This window comes from Zea mays, chromosome 2 (assembly GCF_902167145.1).
Source record: "Zea mays cultivar B73 chromosome 2, Zm-B73-REFERENCE-NAM-5.0, whole genome shotgun sequence".
Taxonomy (NCBI): domain Eukaryota; kingdom Viridiplantae; phylum Streptophyta; class Magnoliopsida; order Poales; family Poaceae; genus Zea; species Zea mays.
In genome coordinates, this window is record NC_050097.1 from 97,264,293 (window position 1) to 97,281,097 (window position 16,805).

Below are 16,805 nucleotides of genomic sequence, written 5' to 3' on the forward strand. Positions count from 1 at the left end.
TATCTCACTTGGAAATACATCAGAATACTCCTGCAAAATGTTAGTAATAACAGGAGGCAAAGAATGCTGCATATCTTGAATTGAAATCAAAGCATCCTTGCATACCAAGGCGTAGGCAACAGTAGTGGAAGCAAATAATTCATTAACATCAGTTTTTGTTGCAAGCAAGCAATGTCCTTTCAATTTTATCCCATCTTTGTTATTACCAACAGCTTTAATATTCTTGTTGTTCTCAGTTTTAGCTTTGGTAGCTTTAGCAACATCATCACGCACAATAGCCTCAGGGGACATGGGAAGCAAAATAATTTTCTTATCATGGTGTATGAGAGAATATTGATTTGATCTACCATGATGCATACAATCTGAATCAAATTGCCATGGTCTACCTAGCAGAATATTACAAGCATCCATAGGCACAACATCACAGTCAACAACATCACGATATGAACCAATAGCAAAATTAATTCGTACCAACTTGGTTACCTTGACCTTACCACTATTGTTGAGCCATTGAATGTGATATGGATGTGGGTGCGGTTTGGTCGTAAGTGCAAGCTTCTCCACCATGTCGCTGCTAGCCAAGTTGTTGCAGCTACCTCCATCAATGATCAAACGACATGAACGCTCCTTAATGACACACTTTGTTTGAAACAATGTATGTCGCTGATTCTGCTCTGCCTTCTCCATTTGTGCACTAAGCACACGCTGTACAATGAGGCTCTCATAATGCTCTGCATCATCTGCACCAATCTGTTCTTCGGGTGGTTCCTTAGTGCCTGCATCATCAGCCGCAAGCAAAGCAAGTGTAGCTTCATCCAAATCACTAGCAGAAGAATACCCACCATCGTCTTTTACCACCAAAACACGCTGATTAGGACAATCACGCTGCACGTGTCCATAGCCCTTGCATCGATAACACAGAACATCTCTTGTTCTACCCGTGGAGGCTACTGAAGAGGCACTACCTGCTGGTTTCTGGGCAGATTTGGTTGCTGAATTTGTGGAAGATGCACGTGGTTTGTCGCCGGAGGAAGGCGGGGGTGCTGGTCGACTTGGCGAGGGAGTTGGTGCTAGTGTACGACCGGTCATGGACGTAGTCGTGCGCTGTTGCCATGGTGTAGATTTTCCTGCAGAAACATTAGACCTTGCACTAGCACGTCGTCCCTGCACTTCCCTTTCAGCTTTGCAAGCAAGATGAAACAATCGGGTTACATTAGCATAATCTTTATAAGCAAGGATGTCCTGAATTTCCCTATTTAACCCGCCCAAAAATCTAGCCATAGCAGATTCCTCACCCTCCTCTATGTTACAACGCAGCATACCCATTTGTAATTCCTGATAATATTCTTCTACACTTTTAGTACCCTGTCTCAATTGTTGCAACTTGTTTAACATATCACGTGCATAATAAGAAGGAACAAATCTAGCCCGCATGACCCGTTTCAACGCATCCCAAGTTTGTGGCATGTTATTAGGATTCTTCTTACCATGTTCTATCCACCAAACAGAAGCAAATTCAGTAAACTCACTAGTAGCAGCTCTAACCCGCGCATTCTCAGGAAATTCATGGCATGCAAACTTTTGATCAACCGCAATCTCCCAAGTAATGTAAGCATCAGGGTCATATTTACCATCAAAAGGAGGTATTTTAAATTTAACCTTACTAAAAGCATCATCATTACCATGTACCTCACGTCGGCGAAAACCACCCATACCTCTACGGTTAGTACGTAGTCGCCGGCGATTAGGTGCTTCTTGGTCATCTTGTTCAGTATCAGCAACATAGTCATCCCAGTTACCTTCGGCGCCCTCATCACGCCCACCATTGGTATTAGCATGCATCTCATCAAATCGCCTCAAGAGTGCGACAAGGCTCTTGTCAATATGAGCAACTGTCATTTCCACATTTGCAAGTTTGGTGTTTGTGTCGATCTGTGTGGCCTCCAATTGCCCCATCTTTTCATTCGTCACCTGCATGTCATTATCAAGACCTTCCGTGTGCGTTTTCACCAGCCTTACAAAGTGTTGTATGATACCCTTGGTGCGAGGAGAGTGTGGCATATTACGAGAAGCATCATCAACCTCCAATCCTGCCATGGTTAGATGAACAGAGGCAACAAGAAAAAAAATGTGAAGGAATAAAAACTCTACAACTATTAGGATGTAGCTACTGCAAGGCGCTCACTCTCAACCTGCCTCACAAGCTCTTACCAATTCTTACCTTGCACAACAGGAGGGGTCAGCAACCAACAAGTCTGCAACCGTGGAATAAGTGTATCGGTGCCGCAGCAACACGACCTGTCAAACTGTAGTCGAAATATGTAGAGTTGTAGGTGGGCTGAAGCAAGGAATACACTAGTACCACGTTAGTTACAAAAGCAAGCTGAATAATCGTTCAACGGTGGTACTGTGCTGGTCCTAGGCTAAACCAGGCTAGAGACGTGAGCCTAGGCACAAAGGTAGTCACTGAAAAAGAACAACTAGCACAGCACAAAGAGAAACAACAGATTTAGAGATTCAGCCCCCTTCTTCTTCTTTTCCTTTTTTTTCTTTTCTATTCTTTTTTTTTCTTCTTCTTCTGTTTTTTTTTTGCAGGGGCCTAAACCCTTTTTTTCACTATGACAACCCAAACAATAAAGATATTGCTAACAGCCCCTTAAAATCAGACTTAACAAATCTTGTTAATATAGAAAGTCCAGAAATCTCTACGATGATTGCGGAGCGCTCAGAACGAATTTTGAGATAAGGTCAGATCCGTTGGAAAGAAGATAAGATAAGCTTTCCAGATTGTATTTAAACTTCCAAATCGGATATGATATGTATCCGTGGTGGCAAAAACGAACCAGAGATGTTTTTGGTGATGGTGGATCTCGTGGTGACCAAAACGTGGTAGAACTCAAAACTCTAAAGGAATAAACTAAGACCAGCAACTCGACACAACCGATGCAACCAAAAACTCAACAAGCCCTAACTAAGTAGTACTAGTAAATGCTCAATGGTTTATAGGATTGCGGTAAAACTAATCTACTATTTTTTGGCTTTTTCTGGACTATAGGAGATAAGAAAACAGCGAAGAAAAGTAAATCTCTCACCGATAAACCTTGCTCTGATTACCAACTGATGTGCACCCGTTGGGTGATTGCCCGATCTTTCGATGAGAGGGTGTGGAATAACTCGATTGGGGGAGGAGACGACGTTCACGGCCCGACTACAGCCTTCCAAAGACGCTGCGCCTTAGCAACCGATACACCACCTCCTATGGCTGTCACGATCTTGTGGAGCGTGACACCCTGGCCACTAGGGCACTCGTCCTGCAAGCAATCGAAGAACTAGCAAGAACAAGTAGAACAAGTACTGAATTACCAGATCTAAATGTAGGTTTAAAAATCAAACTCCAATATGGTGGGGTTCCGAAGACAAGAAGACGGGCGGCTGAACTAGCACGCGCGCTTGCAAGCAAGTAGCGAGAGCTAAACTTGATCTAAACAAAACCCGCTGTTCTTGGTGGCGGCTAGGGGGTTTATAAACATGGGAGGACGACCACAAGGGTATTGGGGTCGTGCTGCAACCCTAGGATGCGTCCCTAATGGACCTAACTTGATACACGACCCATTGGGCCAAAATAGGGTGACACAGCACCATGGGCAGAAAAGGCAGGAAATGTCTCGGTAAGAAAACAATGATTACGGCGGCCTCAGAACAGATATGACTATAATTCCGGATCCATATGAAAGTACACTTGATAAGCTTTCCATGTTGTGCTTGAACATTCCAATCCGAGCCCGCATCTGACCGTGGTGACCGTCACAAGTTGGTGTTCTTCTGCAGTCCGAATCCAGCATGTTCAAATCCTTTTCCCTTTCGGTCTTCTCCCTGATTCCTAAGCAAAACAAGAGTGCACGGGTCTCCATGGTCTAAATATGATGGACATGAACTCAAGAGTGTAATCACCTGATGGTTGAGTTGACGAGCACGAGCGCGAGTAATGGGACCAGAAATTGGTACTTGTATTGGTATAGATGCATCAGTAGTGTGGATGTCTTCATCAGAAAGGGAAAAGGATTTGAACATGCTGGATTCGGACTGCAGAAGAACACCAACTTGTGACGGTCACCACGGTCAGATGCGGGCTCGGATTGGAATGTTCAAGCACAACATGGAAAGCTTATCAAGTCTACTTTCATATGGATCCGGAATTATAGTCATATCTGTTCTGAGGCCGCCGTAATCATTGTTTTATTACCGAGACATTTCCTGCCTTTTCTGCCCATGGTGCTGCGTCACCCTATTTTGGCCCAATGGGTCGTGTATCAAGTTAGGTCCATTAGGGACGCATCCTAGGGTTGCAGCACGACCCCAATACCCTTGTGGTCGTCCTCCCATGTTTATAAACCCCCTAGCCGCCACCAAGAACAGCGGGTTTTGTTTAGATCAAGTTTAGCTCTCGCTACTTGCTTGCAAGCGCGCGTGCTAGTTCAGCCGCCCGTCTTCTTGTCTTTGGAACCCCACCATATTGTAGTTTGATCTTTAAACCTACATTTAGATCTGGTAATTCAGTACTTGTTCTACTTGTTCTTGCTAGTTCTTCGATTGCTTGCAGGACGAGTGCCCTAGTGGCCAGGGTGTCACGCTCCACAAGATCGTGACAGCCATAGGAGGTGGTGTATCGGTTGCTAAGGCGCAGCGTCTTTGGAAGGCTGTAGTCGGGCCGTGAACGTCGTCTCCTCCCCCAATCGAGTTATTCCACACCCTCTCATCGAAAGATCGGGCAATCACCCAACGGGTGCACATCAATCTAGCATATCATCAAGGCGTGGTATAGGATAGCGATAACGAATAATGATGTTATTAATAGCACGATAGTCTACACACATACGCCATGACCCATCTTTCTTGGGAACAAGTAACACTGGAACAGAGCAGGGCTAAGAGACTCACGAATGTATCCTTTGTCAAGCAACGCCTGTACCTGGCGCTGAATCTCCTTCGTCTCATCCGGATTTGTACGGTATGGTGCACGGTTCGGAAGCTATGCGCCGGGAATGAGGTCGATCTGGTGCTCAATGCCATGAAGCGGTGGGAGACCCGGTGGTAAGTCTTTGGGAAAGACATCAGCGTACTCCTGCAAAAGGTTAGCAACCATAGGGGGAATAGCCAAAGATGGTGCATCATCAAGTGAAATGAGGACACTAGAGCATACAAGTGCATAGCATGGCAAATGAGCACCGTGTAGATCATCAAAATCAGCACGTGTAGCAAGTAAAACAGGAGCCTTCAACTTGATTTCAGAAGGAACAGAGGGTGATGGATCAAGTTGTTTAGCAGTTATAGCAGCTCGGGCAAGATCATCTTTAACAATTTGTTCAGGTGTCATTGGATGTATAATTATTTTCTGACCCTTAAAAATGAAAGAATAATGATTCGAACGACCATGATGCAAGCTATCAGTATCATATTGCCAAGGTCGACCAAGTAACAAAGAGCATGCTTCCATGGGAATAACATCACAATCAACAAAATCAGAATAAGCACCCATGGAGAAAGGAACACGCATGGAACGCGTGATTTTTATTTTACCACCATCATTAAGCCATTGAATGTGATATGGGTTTGGATGCTTACGAGTGGGTAACGACAACTTTTCGACCAGCATGGTACTCGCCAAATTGTTGCAACTGCCGCTGTCGATAATGATGCGAATTGACCGCTCCTGCACAACACCCTTTGTATGGAACAGAGTGTGTCGCTGATTCTTCTCGGGCAAAGCAACCTATGTACTAAGAACACGCTGCACAACAAGACTTCCATATCTATAAGCGTTGCCCGGGTTGACATGTACCTCCGCCTGAGCTGCATGGTTAGTGGCAAGTAGTGCATGTTCAATTTCTTCAGAATCACTAGCGGAAGAGTACTCACCATCGTCACGAATGAGCAAAGTGCGCTTGTTTGGGCAGTCTCGAATCACATGGCCAAATCCTCTACAGCGATGACACTGAATATCCCGTGTACGACCTGTGGGTGGGGCAGTGCTAGCTGGTTTGGTCGTCTTCTCGCGTGGAGTAGTAGTGGACGTGGATGGCGCAGGGGGAACTGGTGCTGAGGTGGGTGTCGAGCTTCGTCCTGCAAAAGGGTTAGAATATGTCTTCGAGCGGCGTCCCTGCACTTCACGTTCATCTTTGCAAGCATATTCAAATAAAGTAGTCATATCATAATATTCCTTATAATCAAGTATATCCTGGATTTCGCGGTTTAAACCACCATGGAAATGTGCCATAGCAGCATCGTTGTCCTCCAATATCCCACAACGAATCATACCTTTTTGTAACTCCTGGAAATAGTCCTCAACAGATTGAGAACCTTGCTGAGAACGCTGCATTTTATTAAGCAAATCACGAGCATAATACGAAGGCACAAATCGATGTCGCATCGCAGCTTTCAACTGATCCCAAGTGGTTGGAATGGCAGTGGGATGTTTCATTTTATACTCACGCCACCAAATTAAAGCAAAATCAGTAAATTCACTAATAGCAGCTTTAACCTGAGAATGTGCAGCAATATCATGGCATGAAAATTTTTGTTCAACCTCTAACTCCCAATCAAGATATGCAGCAGGATCATATTTGCCATTAAAAGGTGGAATTTTAAATTTAATCTTAGAAAATAAGTCATTAGGGGGATGACGAACCACACGGCGTGCACGACCACGTCGATCTCCATCGTCCTGCTCAGTGTCACCACCGTAGTCCTGCTCCATCTTTGTGGTCAACGCATCAAGGCATGCCAGGATGGTGTCGAGTGTGGTGCGAGTCGCCGTTTGAGCAAGGTCAAACTGGTTGAAACGCTCGGTCGTCGAAGTGACCGTTGAATCAAGCCGTTCATGCATCGTCCTAATGTCAGCAGCAAGTCCATCAACTTGTTCCCTTACTTCCAGCAACTGGGCATCCACCGTGTCGTGTGCTCCTGCCATAGTTAGCGCAAACACCAAAACACCAAAAGGAGAAAAAAACCAACGACAAAAACAGGGGTGTACTGCTCACAAGGCGCTCACACTAGTGCTGTTATCAAGTTATTATCCGTTCTTACCAAGCCACAGTGGTGAACTGCAACCAACAGGTGGAACCGGTGAAAGATTGGATGAGCGATTGCCTGGAGAAACAGAAACCTTCTCGTCGTAGAAATATGTGGAGTTCTGGGTAGGCTGCACTCAATTCAATGATTAGCACAATCAAACAATAATGCAAAGTTGAATTATAGTGCAGAACACGAAACTATATTGCTGGCCACAAATGCAAAGGACGGATGGAACTAGCAGAATGGCAGTACCGTAAATATTGTACTAGCGAGGCCACTAGTAGGAATCACAAGTGATTTTGTTTTTCTTTTTTGTATGATTTTTTTTGATATTTTTCTCAGCACAAGAAGCAACAAAATAGGAGCTACACGAAGTTTCACCTAAAACAGAGTTCAGATGTGGTCTACAGAAAATCAGGAAGTTCTCTGAAAAGCGTGCGAGAACTTTGATGAATTTTTTTCTTTATTTTCCTGAATTTTTTTGACAATTTTGTCGAACCCCAAACAGACCAAGTTTGGCCGGCCTCAGAATGTGATGTGCACCCGTTGGGTGATTGCCCGATCTTTCGATGAGAGGGTGTGGAATAACTCGATTGGGGGAGGAGACGACGTTCACGGCCCGACTACAGCCTTCCAAAGACGCTGCGCCTTAGCAACCGATACACCACCTCCTATGGCTGTCACGATCTTGTGGAGCGTGACACCCTGGCCACTAGGGCACTCGTCCTGCAAGCAATCGAAGAACTAGCAAGAACAAGTAGAACAAGTACTGAATTACCAGATCTAAATGTAGGTTTAAAGATCAAACTACAATATGGTGGGGTTCCGAAGACAAGAAGACGGGCGGCTGACTAGCACGCGCGCTTACAAGCAAGTAGCGAGAGCTAAACTTGATCTAAACAAAACCCGCCGTTCTTGGTGGCGGCTAGGGGGTTTATAAACATGGGAGGACGACCACAAGGGTATTGGGGTCGTGCTGCAACCCTAGGATGCGTCCCTAATGGACCTAACTTGATACACGACCCATTGGGCCAAAATAGGGTGACGCAGCACCATGGGCAGAAAAGGCAGGAAATGTCTCGGTAAGAAAACAATGATTACGGCGGCCTCAGAACAGATATGACTATAATTCCGGATCCATATGAAAGTAGACTTGATAAGCTTTCCATGTTGTGCTTGAACATTCCAATCCGAGCCCGCATCTGACCGTGGTGACCGTCACAAGTTGGTGTTCTTCTGCAGTCCGAATCCAGCATGTTCAAATCCTTTTCCCTTTCGGTCTTCTCCCTGATTCCTAAGCAAAACAAGAGTGCACGGGTCTCCATGGTCTAAATATGATGGACATGAACTCAAGAGTGTAATCACCTGATGGTTGAGTTGACGAGCACGAGCGCGAGTAATGGGACCAGAAATTGGTACTTGTATTGGTATAGATGCATCAGTAGTGTGGATGTCTTCATCATTCTCCCCTTCTTGCATTTGAGTCGTCCTCGACTCAAGCTCAACTTCCTCTCCCAAGTAGGGCTTTAAATCTGCAATGTTAAATGTGGGGCTAACCCCAAAGTCTGCAGGCAGATCTAGCCTATATGCATTGTCGTTAATTTTCTCTAGCACTTTAAACGGTCCATCGGCTCGAGGCAACAATTTAGATTTTCGTAATTCAGGAAACCTTTCCTTTCTCAAATGCAACCAAACTAAATCTCCAGGTTCAAAATTTATTTCCTTTCTACCTTTATCACTAGCAAACTTATATCTAGCATTCATACGCTCTATGTTTTCTTTAGTAGTTTCGTGCAGTTTTAACATCAATTCAGCACGCCTAGTAGCATCAAAATTTAGTTTTTCAGAAGATGGCAAAGGCATTAAATCAATAGGAGCACGAGGTAACAAACCATATACAATCTGAAATGGGCACATCTTTGTAGTAGAATGCAATGATCGATTATAAGCAAATTCAATATGAGGCAAACAGTCCTCCCACATCTTAATATTCTTCTTTAGAACTGCCCTTAACATAGTAGACAAAGTTCTATTCACAACTTCAGTTTGACCATCAGTTTGAGGATGACATGTAGTAGAAAATAAAAGCTTAGTCCCCAATTTTGCCCACAAAGTCCTCCAAAAATGACTAAGAAATTTAGCATCACGATCAGAAACGATTGTGTTGGGCACACCATGCAAGCGAACAATTTCACGAAAGAACAAATCAGCAATATGAGTAGCATCGTCAGTTTTATGACATGGTATGAAATGTGCCATCTTAGAAAATCTATCAACAACCACAAACACACTATCACGTCCCTTCCTAGTCCTAGGCAATCCCAGCACAAAATCCATAGAAATATCTTCCCAAGGAGCACTAGGAACGGGTAGAGGCAAATACAAACCGTGTGGATTTAACCGTGACTTCGCCTTTTGGCATGTCGTGCAACGAGCAACCAATCTCACCACATCTCTTCTCATCTTGGGCCAAAAGAAATGACCAGCAAGTATGTCCTCCGTTTTCTTTGCTCCAAAATGTCCCATTAAGCCACCTCCATGTGCTTCCTGTAACAACAACAAACGAACGGAGCTAGCTGGAATGCATAGCTTGTTAGCTCTAAACACAAACCCATCACTAACGATATATTTGTTCCATCCTTTCCCATCTTTACAATGCAGCAACACATCTTTAAAATCAGCATCATGAACATATTGGTCTTTAATCGTCTCTAATCCAAAGATTTTGTAGTCAAGTTGATTCAGCAAAGTATATCTCCTAGACAAAGCGTCAGCAATGATATTCTCTTTTCCTTTCTTGTGCTTAATAACATAAGGAAACGATTCGATAAATTCAACCCACTTAGCATGTCTACGGTTCAGTTTTCCTTGACTACGAATATGTTTCAAAGATTCATGATCAGAATGAATAACAAACTCTTTGGGCCACAAATAATGCTGCCATGTTTCTAATGTTCGCACAAGAGCATATAATTCCTTATCATAAGTAGAATAATTTAGAACAGACCCACTCAATTTTTCACTAAAATATGCAACAGGTTTGCCTTCTTGTAACAAAACACCACCCAATCCAATTCCACTAGCATCACATTCAAGCTCAAAAGTCTTATTAAAATCAGGAAGTTGGAGGAGAGGTGCATGTGTCAACTTATCTTTCAGCACGTTGAAAGCGTGCTCTTGTACTTTGCCCCAACTAAAATGCACTCCCTTCTTCGTAAGCTCATTCAAAGGTGCAGCAATGGTGCTAAAGTCCTTCACAAAACGGCGATAGAAGCCAGCAAGTCCTAGGAAACTCCGCACCTGTGTGATAGTCTTTGGCATAGGCCATCCATGTATCGCTTCTACCTTGGCTTGATCAACCTCAATTCCCTGTGGAGTCACAACATAACCAAGAAACGAAACTCGATCGGTGCAAAATGTGCACTTCTCAAGGTTACCAAATAAACGTGCATCTCGTAAAGCATTAAAAACAGCACGCATGTGATCAACATGTTCATCCATAGATTTGCTGTAGATTAATATGTCATCAAAGTATACTACCACAAATTTTCCAATGAAGGCACGCAAAACCTCGTTCATTAATCTCATGAAAGTGCTAGGTGCATTAGTTAACCCAAAAGGCATGACTAACCACTCATACAATCCGAACTTAGTTTTGAAAGCAGTTTTCCATTCATCTCCCAATTTCATACGAATCTGGTGGTACCCACTACGCAAATCAACTTTAGAAAAGACAATGGCACCACTCAATTCATCAAGCATATCATCTAAACGTGGAATAGGGTGTCGATAACGTATCGTGATATTATTAATAGCCCTACAATCAACACACATACGCCATGTTCCATCTTTTTTAGGCACTAAAATAACCGGAACAGCACACGGACTAAGAGACTCACGCACGTAACCTTTGTCGAGTAGTTCTTGCACTTGTCGCTGAATTTCTTTTGTTTCCTCTGGATTTGTCCTATATGGCGCACGATTCGGCAAAGATGCACCAGGAATAAGATCAATTTGGTGCTCAATCCCTCGTATAGGTGGCAGCCCCTCTGGTATCTCACTTGGAAATACATCAGAATACTCCTGCAAAATGTTAGTAATAACAGGAGGCAAAGAATGCTGCATATCTTGAATTGAAATCAAAGCATCCTTGCATACCAAGGCGTAGGCAACAGTAGTGGAAGCAAATAATTCATTAACATCAGTTTTTGTTGCAAGCAAGCAATGTCCTTTCAATTTTATCCCATCTTTGTTATTACCAACAACTTTAATATTCTTGTTGTTCTCAGTTTTAGCTTTGGTAGCTTTAGCAACATCATCACGCACAATAGCCTCAGGGGACATGGGAAGCAAAATAATTTTCTTATCATGGTATATGAGAGAATATTGATTTGATCTACCATGATGCATACAATCTGAATCAAATTGCCATGGTCTACCTAGCAGAATATTACAAGCATCCATAGGCACAACATCACAGTCAACAACATCACGATATGAACCAATAGCAAAATTAATTCGTACCAGCTTGGTTACCTTGACCTTACCACTATTGTTGAGCCATTGAATGTGATATGGATGCGGGTGCGGTTTGGTCGTAAGTGCAAGCTTCTCCACCATGTCGCTGCTAGCCAAGTTGTTGCAGCTACCTCCATCAATGATCAAACGACATGAACGCTCCTTAATGACACACTTTGTTTGAAACAACGTATGTCGCTGATTCTGCTCTGCCTTCTCCATTTGTGCACTAAGCACACGCTGTACAATGAGGCTCTCATAATGCTCTGCATCATCTGCACCAATCTGTTCTTCGGGTGGTTCCTTAGTGCCTACATCATCAGCCGCAAGCAAAGCAAGTGTAGCTTCATCCAAATCACTAGCAGAGGAATACCCACCATCGTCTTTTACCACCAAAACACGCTGATTAGGACAATCACGCTGCACGTGTCCATAGCCCTTGCATCGATAACACAGAACATCTCTTGTTCTACCCGTGGAGGCTACTGAAGAGGCACTACCTGCTGGTTTCTGGGCAGATTTGGTTGCTGAATTTGTGGAAGGTGCACGTGGTTTGTCGCCGGAGGAAGGCGGGGGTGCTGGTCGACTTGGCAAGGGAGTTGGAGCTGGTGTACGGCCGGTCATGGACGTAGTCGTGCGCTGTTGCCATGGTGTAGATTTTCCTGCAGAAACATTAGACCTTGCACTAGCACGTCGTCCCTGCACTTCCCTTTCAGCTTTGCAAGCAAGATGAAATAATCGGGTTACATTAGCATAATCTTTATAAGCAAGGATGTCCTGAATTTCCCTATTTAACCCGCCCAAAAATCTAGCCATAGCAGATTCCTCACCCTCCTCTATGTTACAACGCAGCATACCCATTTGTAATTCCTGATAATATTCTTCTACACTTTTAGTACCCTGTCTCAATTGTTGCAACTTGTTTAACATATCACGTGCATAATAAGAAGGAACAAATCTAGCCCGCATGACCCGTTTCAACGCATCCCAAGTTTGTGGCATGTTATTAGGATTCTTCTTACCATGTTCTATCCACCAAACAGAAGCAAATTCAGTAAACTCACTAGTAGCAGCTCTAACCCGCGCATTCTCAGGAAATTCATGGCATGCAAACTTTTGATCAACCGCAATCTCCCAAGTAATGTAAGCATCAGGGTCATATTTACCATCAAAAGGAGGTATTTTAAATTTAACCTTACTAAAAGCATCATCATTACCATGTACCTCACGTCGGTGAAAACCACCCATACCTCTACGGTTAGTACGTAGTCGCCGGCGATTAGGTGCTTCTTGGTCATCTTGTTCAGTATCAGCAACATAGTCATCCCAGTTACCTTCGGCGCCCTCATCACGCCCACCATTGATATTAGCATGCATCTCATCAAACCGCCTCAAGAGTGCGACAAGGCTCTTGTCAATATGAGCAACTGTCATTTCCACATTTGCAAGTTTGGTGTTTGTGTCGATCTGTGTGGCCTCCAATTGCCCCATCTTTTCATTTGTCACCTGCATGTCATTATCAAGACCTTCCGTGTGCGTCTTCACTAGCCTTACAAAGTGTTGTATGATACCCTTGGTGCGAGGAGAGTGTGGCATATTACGAGAAGCATCATCAACCTCCAATCCTGCCATGGTTAGACGAACAGAGGCAACAAGAAAAAAAAAACGTGAAGGAATAAAAACTCTACAACTATTAGGATGTAGCTACTGCAAGGCGCTCACTCTCAACCTGCCACACAAGCTCTTACCAATTCTTACCTTGCACAACAGGAGGGGTCAGCAACCAACAAGTCTGCAACCGTGGAATAAGTGTATCGGTGCCGCAGCAACACGACCTGTCAAACTGTAGTCGAAATATGTAGAGTTGTAGGTGGGCTGAAGCAAGGAATACACTAGTACCACGTTAGTTACAAAAGCAAGCTGAATAATCGTTCAACGGTGGTACTGTGCTGGTCCTAGGCTAAACCAGGCTAGAGACGTGAGCCTAGGCACAAAGGTAGTCACTGAAAAAGAACAACTAGCACAGCACAAAGAGAAACAACAGATTTAGAGATTCAGCCCCCTTCTTCTTCTTTTCCTTTTTTTTCTTTTCTATTCTTTTTTTTTTCTTCTTCTTCTGTTTTTTTTTGCAGGGGCCTAAACCCTTTTTTTTCACTATGACAACCCAAACAATAAAGATATTGCTAACAACCCCTTTAAATCAGATTTAACAAATCTTGTTAATATAGGAAGTCCAGAAATCTCTACGATGATTGCGGAGCGCTCAGAACGAATTTTGAGATAAGGTCAGATCCGTTGGAAAGAAGATAAGATAAGCTTTCCAGATTGTATTTAAACTTCCAAATCGGATATGATATGTATCCGTGGTGGCAAAAACGAACCAGAGATGTTTTTGGTGATGGTGGATTTCGTGGTGACCAAAACGTGGTAGAACTCAAAACTCTAAAGGAATAAACTAAGACCAGCAACTCGACACAACCGATGCAACCAAAAACTCAACAAGCCCTAACTAAGTAGTACTAGTAAATGCTCAATGGTTTATAGGATTGCGGTAAAACTAATCTACTATTTTTTGGCTTTTTCTGGACTATAGGAGATAAGAAAACAGCGAAGAAAAGTAAATCTCTCACCGATAAACCTTGCTCTGATACCAGATGATACACCCAGCCCAGGTGGGGTTGGCCGAGGCCCAACAAATTAGGGTTGCCCGGAGCCCAACAGTTCATTAAGCACACCCAACTCAGGGAAAGGCCCAATCGCCCCAAAAGACTAGTCCAATGGGGGAAGGGTGGCTCTCCCTTTTAAAGTGGCTCCCTCCTCCCAAGTTAAGCAAGGTGGGATAATTCTGAGGCTCACACGGTCGCCGTCCGACTACAATTGGGCCAACTGGGCCAATTGCGTCTTTGCCAACGGGTAATAGTGGATGATATCCTCATCATTCCCACCTTCTTAAAATAGGCCCTAGCTTTGATACCAACTGATGTGCACCCGTTGGGTGATTGCCCGATCTTTCGATGAGAGGGTGTGGAATAACTCGATTGGGGGAGGAGACGACGTTCACGGCCCGACTACAGCCTTCCAAAGACGCTGCGCCTTAGCAACCGATACACCACCTCCTATGGCTGTCACGATCTTGTGGAGCGTGACACCCTGGCCACTAGGGCACTCGTCCTGCAAGCAATCGAAGAACTAGCAAGAACAAGTAGAACAAGTACTGAATTACCAGATCTAAATGTAGGTTTAAAGATCAAACTACAATATGGTGGGGTTCCGAAGACAAGAAGACGGGCGGCTGACTAGCACGCGCGCTTACAAGCAAGTAGCGAGAGCTAAACTTGATCTAAACAAAACCCGCCGTTCTTGGTGGCGGCTAGGGGGTTTATAAACATGGGAGGACGACCACAAGGGTATTGGGGTCGTGCTGCAACCCTAGGATGCGTCCCTAATGGACCTAACTTGATACACGACCCATTGGGCCAAAATAGGGTGACGCAGCACCATGGGCAGAAAAGGCAGGAAATGTCTCGGTAAGAAAACAATGATTACGGCGGCCTCAGAACAGATATGACTATAATTCCGGATCCATATGAAAGTAGACTTGATAAGCTTTCCATGTTGTGCTTGAACATTCCAATCCGAGCCCGCATCTGACCGTGGTGACCGTCACAAGTTGGTGTTCTTCTGCAGTCCGAATCCAGCATGTTCAAATCCTTTTCCCTTTCGGTCTTCTCCCTGATTCCTAAGCAAAACAAGAGTGCACGGGTCTCCATGGTCTAAATATGATGGACATGAACTCAAGAGTGTAATCACCTGATGGTTGAGTTGACGAGCACGAGCGCGAGTAATGGGACCAGAAATTGGTACTTGTATTGGTATAGATGCATCAGTAGTGTGGATGTCTTCATCAGAATGGTGTCAACAAGCTCCTGTAAAAATTTCAGATTTTTTGGACACCCGAGCGAAAAGTTATGTCCGGTTTAAGGAAGGTACCTCAAGTTATGTTTTAAAACGACCAGGATGAGACAACCGTATCCTTTCTCCTTCGTTTTCTTTTTTTCTATTTTTTTACGTAACCGAAGGAGAAAAACAAGGAGGTGGCTGTTGACTCGGTTTGGTTTTTTTTCTGTTTTTTTCGTAACCGAAGGAGAAAAACAAGGAAACAGCCGTTGACTCGGTTTGTTTTTTTTTCTGTTTTTTTTTTACGTAACCGAAGGAGAAAAACAAGGAAACGATGTTGACTCGGTTTGTGGCGTGATCAAACGGGAGATGGTGGTGGCGCTAGGGTTTGAATGGTGGAAGAACACAATGCAACCAGCAACAAATAACGCGAAAGCACACAAATTCAACAATGCAGATTATTGAAAGAAAGTGCGAGGCTCAAAAGGGTGCTGGGATAAGGTCTAACCTGAATTTTTATGTGGTTTTGTGGACTGTAGGAAAAAACACTCGATAAACTCACCGATCAACCTGGAAATCTGATACCACTTGATAGAGCTGGAGTGCCCGATCTTTCGGTGAGTTGAGATAATTCTGATTTGGTGGAAGTAGACCCTCACGATATGACTACGACGAGCGAACCCGAAGCGCCAATGCAATCGCTGAACCAACTCCCAATGGTTACTGACCTTGCTGTTGCGAGATCGGCCTGATCACGAAGATCGTTTCCTGTGCGCAATCGAAGAACGAACAAGAAAAAGATGCGAGCAATCTTAATATCACTCGAGGTGGAGTTCTGAATCACAAAGGACAGCACATATTTGTGCGTGTTCTGGGGTAGCTAAAGCTAGATCTAAAACAAAACTCAGAAAATAAAGGAGGCGCAGCTCCTGGATAAATAGAGAAGGGGCGCAGCCCCTAGGGGCGGCCAACCCTAGGTCGTCCATTATGGGCCGCAATTGGGCTGGTCGTCTATTCTTCCGGGCCTTCGTTCATTAACAACATGATGTAGTTCAATTCTCTTGCACGGGCCCGAGTCACTGGCCCAGGTGGAAGGGGTGGCGCCTAGACTGGGGAAGATGGTGCCTGGGCTGGAGAAGGTGCTGCTGGTGTAGATGTGCTCGTGTTGGTGTTGATGTCCTCATCATGTAATCGCTTCCGCATTTCTTTATCTCCGATGTTCTGTAATGTCTGCAAGACGGGTGAAACGTTCCTGGAGAGGTAAGAAAGCAGATACCGAACTTGTCAAGTAGTTCAGGGGCACCTACAGGGTTGTCTGA